The sequence below is a fragment of the Meriones unguiculatus genome, chromosome 11 (genome assembly GCF_030254825.1).
Source record: "Meriones unguiculatus strain TT.TT164.6M chromosome 11, Bangor_MerUng_6.1, whole genome shotgun sequence".
NCBI lineage: Eukaryota > Metazoa > Chordata > Mammalia > Rodentia > Muridae > Meriones > Meriones unguiculatus.
Window position 1 is genome coordinate 94,896,463 of NC_083359.1, and position 8,325 is coordinate 94,904,787.

Sequence of the window (8,325 nt, forward strand, 5' to 3'; positions counted from 1 at the left end):
GTATGTATTTTCCTATGCATATTCTATGTTTTAATGATTTCTCATATGAGCTCATTGTTTGTTTATACACAGTTGAAATTACTCGATTTCAGAGGTCACTAAATCCACCCAGAAGATTTCTCTTCCATCTTTCTTTCTCCGGTGTGTGAGTCTCCTCGCACCTCCATAACAGAATCCCACAAACCACGTGGCTTAATTGTGTCTGCCCTGAGTTCTAAAGGCTGAGTCTGAAACCGAAGCATTGGCACAGCCACACGCTCCGTGAAATCTTAGGGTAATACTTCCATGGCTTTTTCTGGCTTCCGATGGTGGCTGTCAATCTTCAGTGGTCCTTGGATGCGGCTGGGTCTTTTTCATGTGGTTTTCTTTCCTCTAAACGTACTACACCATGAGCACCAAAATTCTTCAGTCTTTAGGTCTGACAACCACGAGTAGATGGTAGTAAGTTTCTTTCACACACTGAGAGCTGTGTTTGGTCTGCAGTGTGTATATCCAGTTTCAAAAACATTCTATGGGACAGCTGCAGATGCTCCAAAAATGGGTACGGGACGACTTTGAAATCTCGTAGGCATCTTCATTGTCACAATCCTTATGTCAAATGCCCAGAGTAGTGATATTTTTATTTTTAAATCATTTCTTATCCGAAAAGAAAAATATGCTCAGTTTCTAATTTTCTGTCCCTTTCTGACTCAATGCCCATTCAAATGTCATTCCATGTGAGAAATATGAATAACACCTTCTTACCAGCTCTTGAATGGAGAAAGGCCTGATTTTTTGTTGGTCTGGTGGCCCCTAAACATTTACAGTGAGTGAGTTAGTGAAAGCCATATGTGTGTGTGTGTTGTGTATGAGTGTGTGTGCGTGCGTGTGTGTGTGTGTGTACATGTAATGGAGAAGTCAGCCTGGGACTGAGCTTAAGGCAGGTACCTGGAGGCAGGAAATGAAGCTGAGGACATGAAGGAAATCTGCTTGTTACAGTTCCCTTACTCCTGGCTGCCCTTTTTATATAACCTAGGACCACCTGCCCAGGCACCACGCTCAGAGGGCCACTCCTCCATCGTTTAACAGTCAAGAAAACACCTCCACAGACGTGCCTCAAAGGCCAGGAGGCAATTTGTCAAGTGAGGCTCTCTCTTCCCAGCTGTGTCAGGCCGACAACGGAGATCAACCATCAACCTCAGTCACACACTAAACTGAAGAAATAGAGCAAGAATCCAATGTGCCACTCCAGAAGTCATGCCCGCTGTTTTACAAGAAACACCTTTCCACTTGTGAAATAATGCAAGTCCATTGTAAAGCATTTCATGACTTAGAAGTGTACAGTTAAAGAATCAGAACCAATTTTAAAAGAACTACACACATGCACACACTGATCTTAACTGAGGCAGAAGAAGTGTGGGGAGCTCTGTGCTGACACATCCCCTGGAGTGTTTACAAACATGATGGGAGGGGAAGGTAGGAATGATCTGATTGGTTACACTCGTCCTTGCCTTACTTGGATATGGTCTGATCAGCTGGCTGCCTGACATTGGCTAATGCATGGCTGCTTGGGGCTGGCTGACATTTGGCTGTTTTTATAATTCAATGATAGGTTTCCACTTTGCTGTGTATTGCTTGGTTGACGCTCTTACTGAAATTATGAGGCCAAATTTAATTTAAAAGTCACAATCTGTTAAGATTTTAGTGCTGTTTTCTACTATTTGTTCCTTTTGTACTTGAGTTTTCTCTGTGTGCTAAACTTGCTTTTTGCTTTCTATTTCATAGTATGTCTAAATATTTTAATAAAGTTCAAATGAGGTAATTTATAAATCATGTAGTGGCTACATAATATTCCCAAGTATGGACACATTTAACTACCCTCTTTTGTTAGATGCTTAACTTATTGTCAGAGATTTGCATTATGAAATAGTAAAAAAATAAATAAATCATCAAAACAATGGTATTTTCTGGATGTTGTTAGTGATGAGTTATGACTGTTAGCTCTAGATTTTTGAATATTCAATTTTTAAATAATACTTATTTTGTCATGTTGATGTCATTCAGTATTATAAGTCACTTAACCAATGTAGAATTTCATATATCAGTGAATCTTTGAACTTACTTGCTTATTAGTAGTATTTTCTTTAATTTAACATTGTTTCTTTGTTCGCTTGTTTACTTGTAATCAACATACTCATGAATAGGCCTAGAGACAGAGCCTAGTATAGTGCAAAACCCCAAGGCATTCATATAAATTACATTGTATACCTCAGTACCCTCTTCAACAATCTTAAAGGATATTCACAATTTTCTGAGTCCAGGAAAAAAAAAACATTTCAGATATTTTCCAGACCCCAGTTCATTTCTGCAGGTTTTCTTTGTCTTTCTATCAGAAAGCTTTATAAGCAGCAATAATATTTTATGGGTTTTAATTTTAATTATTTTACTAAAGAGAAAAGAATATTTTAAAGCAGAATGGTGCTATGAGAAATTATTAGAAACAGCCGAAGTTGTAAATTTGGCCATATTCTGACCCTTGCCCTATTTATGTTCAATAATAAAAACACAAAATTGAGATGCATGGATAAAACTGGACATGCACTGTAAAGGTAGCACGTACAAACTTACAAACTGAAGGGTGAGTAGTCATGCTGTCATGACTCTAGCTACTAGGTATCAGAAACTTCCTCTTAGAACTGTATCTCAACACATGGCCAACATGTGCCCCAGAGACCTGGAAGCTTTTAGGGATGTAAATTCCTTCACTTGAGCCAGGACAAGAGCTAAAAACAGAAATGAGAAATAAGCAACTTCTTCATAAAAAACTTCCATGAAAATTGGAGAACAAATAATTGTCCTAACCCCTATGCTTCTAATGGTCAGCCTTCCTCATTCCTGGTGCTTAAATGGGCTTTCAAAGCCATGAGAATACTAAGGAAGGTCTGTGGAACCAAGTGTTCTCACAGGCTTCCCATACATGGGAAACTTATTTCCAAACATTGCCACACAGGCCAGGATGACCCATTCCTTTTCTAACACTGGCACTCAATGAATGATGATTTCTTGCTCCAAATTGTGTTTGCTGTGTGCTTATTTGTTTTTCCCCATTTCCCCTGTTTTTTTTTTTTAATGAGAAATAACTTGACAATGAGCATGTGTGTGTGTGAGTGTGTGTGTTAAGGAGCCACTGATGGGTTTTATCAATGAATTTATTCATAGTTCCTGCCCATCCCCCATGCTTGCCACCTTGAAAGAGCGAAACACAGACACTGAAGGTCAGCTGTGTGCTCACGCTCCAAGGGCAGGCAGCCCTGGAAGAGATACACCGTGTGGACTGTTTTCATCGGCACTGTTGGTGTATCTTATCCGAGGAAGCAGTTGTAGCCACTGGGCCTGCTTGTGTACACCCCGCTCCTTTCACTTTCAAGACCTAGTGAAGTAGGATAGAGGACATGCTACAGAAAATGGGAGGGAAAGGAGCCACTAACTCCCTCACAGAGTCTCATTGAAGCCTTTCACTACCTGTGAACCCAGATTTCCAGGAAAATTAACAACATTTGCTGTAAAGGTTGTCAGCATGAAGATAACGTTTGCTTTGGCTCAAAATGTTTTCAAATGAGGGGCCAGAGAGTGCCTCAGTGGGTACAGTGCTTGAGAAGGACCAGAGTTTGGTCCTTCAGACCTTCCAGAGAAGTGCTTGTAGGAGGACCAGAGTTTGGACCCCAGACTCCATGGTCACAGAGGCCACCCGTAATTCCAGGTGCCAAAAGGAAGACTGTGGAGCAAGCTGCTTAGCCAGACTAGTTGAAATGGGTTCAGTAAGAATCTGGTCTCGACGTATAGCGTGGAGAGTGATTGAGGAAGATGCCTGGTTTCAACCTCAAGCCTCCACACACATGTGAATACATGTGTATTCACACCCATGCACCAATGTGCACCTAGACACAACCAGATATGCAAATACACATGCATACACAAAATACACATGCACAAGCAAAATATTTTCAAACTAAGAATATTACGATAGCAATAAACCACTAGTAAGGCCTGATTGTATGTAACCTTGAGGATGGGCCTCACTCTTACAAGATTGTTTTTTCTTTTTTTTAAATCTCAACCTTCATTTACACTGAAAACATCCTAATTGCTTATAAGTCTTGTGATTCTAGAATTCCAGATACTCTGTCACTTGTAATCCTATTCTGTGCACCTCAGGATCCAACCTGTAATGCTCATTCAGTCTATGTTAAAAACACCTTTTTTCCTAATCCCCTGTTCTGCGCCATAGTGGCTTGTCCTGAACTTCTCTGTGGGTAAGTCAAGGACTTGGCTTTCCCTGATGGCAATCTCTGAAAGGGGCCCTTCACGGTGTTCCAGGAGGCAGACTGAAGTGGGGACCCACTCTTCTGTGCTTTTCCTGAATCCATTCAGTAGCTTTGTACTTTGCAATGTCAGCTCTTTGCCAGCTTTCTTATTCATATTTTCCAATACATCACTTCCCTATAAATTTACATGTGCTAGCCTGGAAACACAGCCTTTAGATTTTAAAGTACCTGTGGTCACTAGATGAATATATGAATATTTTTCTGTATTGCTTTCATTGTTTTACAATTTAAAGCTCATTTTCCATTTAAGGATTAAGTTGATTTTTACTTCTTTTTCTTCTGCTTATTATTCAACTTGTGAAATTTAATACATTGCCAATAAAAGTAACTTACTACTGCAAAGTAAATTGGAAGCAACATTGAATAAATTTAATGTAATTTAAGTAAAATGTATTTGTAATATTGTATAAAGGGATAGTGAGAATTTCTCTACTGATTAATATCAGATTTTTCAGACATTGGATCACATGTAGATTATTATATATAAATCATACATACATGTTAATTCACAGATGCTCCACCTGTAGATGGGATCACACCCTTTTTCTTCCTGAGACTGACAGCTTCTAATATGTAATATTCCCAAGATAGAGAGAAACAATAGGATTATCTCCCTAAATTATGAGTTATATCTTATCTAATCTGCTACACTCAGACACCCCACCCCAAAGTCTATATAAGTAAGGGATTTTCTTTGTTCTGCTGGTTGCTACTGGAGCTCCTGCTCCTCTCTTTTTGAGTGACCACTATTAATAAAGAATATTTCACTTGGAATCCATCTCACTGCAGCTCCCTACCAGAAGAATTGCTGCTATTTAAAACAACACAGCGCTCCCATTTTATATGCGTATATATATGTTTGTATACATGACACTTATGTGTAGGATTCATATCATGCATCTACGTATTTGCCCACTTTAATCAGTCTCTAACTGATAAAATCTTGATTCTATTCCTACTGTAGATGGAGACTTTGACAGTAATATTGGTGTCAGTAAACAACAGTTTTGCCTGTATTATCTTTTAGCCATTAGGGTAGGGTATTAGCTGGTAAGTGTGGGTACTTGTTAATTTTAAAAAGAAGATTCTCCCAAGGATAAGAGCATGTTTTAGAAACTTAGAGCCGCCAATCTCTCATTCCACCCCCTACCATTCTCCCTCTCTCTGTGCTAAACCCCAGAGTCCCAAACATGCTAGGCCAATGCCCTTCCCCCCAGTTATATACCCCGGCCTAGAGAGGGCCACATTTTCACATTCATTTTACATGAGTTGTAGGGTGGAGCGGTGACAGTGACATGAGGAAGGCTCAAAGTCGATGAAAAGATTCATTGTTCAGCCTTTGAGTTCTGAAAACATTCATCTTCTCAACCAAGATGCTTTTGATTTCAAAAGGAGTCACTGTTAATTATTCTGTAGGGACAACTGGCATGAAGCTGGACGGTCCCCAGATTTACTGAGTGGCTTGCGACAACAGCAGCCACAAACAATATAGTTTGAAAAATGTATGAAAAAAAAAATGGAAGACATTTGTTTTCCTAATGAAAGCGACAGAAAGAAAGAAAGAAAGAAAGAAAGAAAGAAAGAAAGAAAGAAAGAAAAGTCCTCAGAGATGGAAATAAACAGGCTGACTTGAGGGAAGCAAGGAAATAAGGAATTACTCATTGTCCTGAGTAGATGCCTCAGTTTGCTACTAGAGCTAAATGCCGAAGGACAGAGGGGACCTGTTCTCAGTCTTCAGTATATTCAGGAAAGCAAGCTGTGTGCAAGACATACTCATGTCTATTTAATGTGAAGTCTGTGTAGTATGAAAAAGTCAGCTAAGGTGGGTTCACTAGGGTCATCAGGTAACATGGGGACAGGGAGAAGAATAAGGAAAGTGAGCAAAATACCTTGGCTGGCAACTGGTAAACTCAATAGCAAGTGTTACTGAGGGCCAGCACATGGAATTAGACACCCGGTGGCCGCAGAGGTGGACACAGCTCTGTGATGTCACACACAGAGGCCTAAAGAGTTCTTTTAGCTTCCACTCAACCAAACTAGAGATTAACGGCTTCAGAAAAAAAAAAATCAAGGACTAGCAACTAGGAAGCAAAGGTGTAGTTCCTTAAAAGAGAACGAGCTTTTCTGGATGGAGACATACCTCAGTGACACTGGTTGCTTTTTCAGAGGACCTGGGTCCGGTTCCTAGTACCTACATAATGGCTCAGAAATGTCTGCAACTTCAGTTCCCATGGACTAAATGGCTTCAAAAGACACCAGGTGCTCATGTGGTGCACAGATGTGGGCAAAATCCACCCCCACACATACACTTTTTATTTCTTAATAATAATTAAAAACAAAACCCAATGATGATTAAGAGCATGGATGCTTGAAGCAAGGCATTCTCCCCAAGCATGGTTGGATACCATAAAAAGCTAAAATGATACGCTCAGGATGCGAGGCTAAGCACTGCACTCAGGGTCAGCCGCTTTGGACCCAGAGAAGAGCATGTCTGATTGCATGCGGGTTGATGCCCCAGGTCCCGCCTCTGAGAAAAAGGTATCGGACGGGTCCGATGCTCTTTGGGTGGATGACACCTAAATGAACATCTGTACAAAGTCCCAATTTATTTCTAATATCAGAGATCAGACCTCTACTCTTGCCTGATGCGTCTAAAACAAAAAGGGGGAACTGTAGAGAGCTGCAGAATGCTATGCCTTAAAGATGGAGCTGGTTTCCGCCCTCCACCTTCCCGATGGTGAGTGCTCTCTGTCACGAACAACTCCACATTTGGCTAAGGCCGAGGATCTGGCTTGCTTCCATGTATGTGGACCTATCTGCATTGCCCCCGTGGCACGCCTGGGTTGGCTACCCAGAGGCTATTTAATCTGTGGGCTGGCTTTCCCCGGGGTCCGAGGATTGTTCAATGTTCCTGAATAAACTGCATTGAAAAAAATAATAATAATAATTATAAATAATTAAAAAAAAAAAAAAAAAAAGAGCATGGATGCTGTTGGGAAGCGAGGAAAACAGGTAGGGGTAGGATTCTTTAGGAGAGAATGGTGGGTCATTGTCTTCATGCATCACATCTTCAAGGGTTGCTAAGTAATCAAAATGAGAGCAACTGCTTCCTGAGGCACCTGGCAGGTCTACGTGTCATACAATGAATCTGTAGGTCACAGGAATGTGGGGAAGGTGGGCCACCTTCACTACATGCAATTTGTGTTGAGATTCTTAAAAAAAAAAAAATCAGAGCAAATGAATGAGTCCTACACAAAGTCATGGACATTCAGGCCTTAGGTCTAGTTCATTGTTATTTTAACATAAAATATTGATATATTAAAAAAATATCCCTGTGCTGGTTAACTCTGACAAAAAAAATTGTCAGAGTTAATTGTTAATAATTGTTCTGAAATTCTTGTTTAATTATTTTATTATTTTACATTTAGGGGTGTTTCAAGAGTGTGCCTGGCATCTGCATCAACAGCCAGAAGAGGGTGGTAGTTTCCCTGGAGGTAGAGTTTCAGACATCTGTGAGCTGCCCTGTGCATCCTGGAAATCAAACCCCAATTCTCTGGAAGAACCACAAGTGCTCTAAATCTCTGAGTTATCTCTTGAACCCCTGTCCTGGAGTTTTTAGTTTTCTGGTGGTCAGAGTCTCCAAGTAGATTCTGCTTCTTTTCATTCTTGAGTTCCCATAGTTCTCCTTGCCCTTATATCCAGCTTTAATGCACCCTCTGAGAATTAGATCCCTTAATCCCAAGGGCTGAACATACATTTAATTTCTTCAGGCTTGGTAGGGACATAGATTCTACTTATCCAGGGATCATAGTCTTAACCTGTCGGATGTAAGGGGCATGGGAGTTCTGAGCCTGCAGAAAACAGGACATAGCTTCTCAGGGGGAAGCTGGCTCTTTTCTCCTCCTCCTCCTCCACCTTTCTCCTCCCCCTTCTTCCCTTACCCTCCTCTGTCTTTCTATCA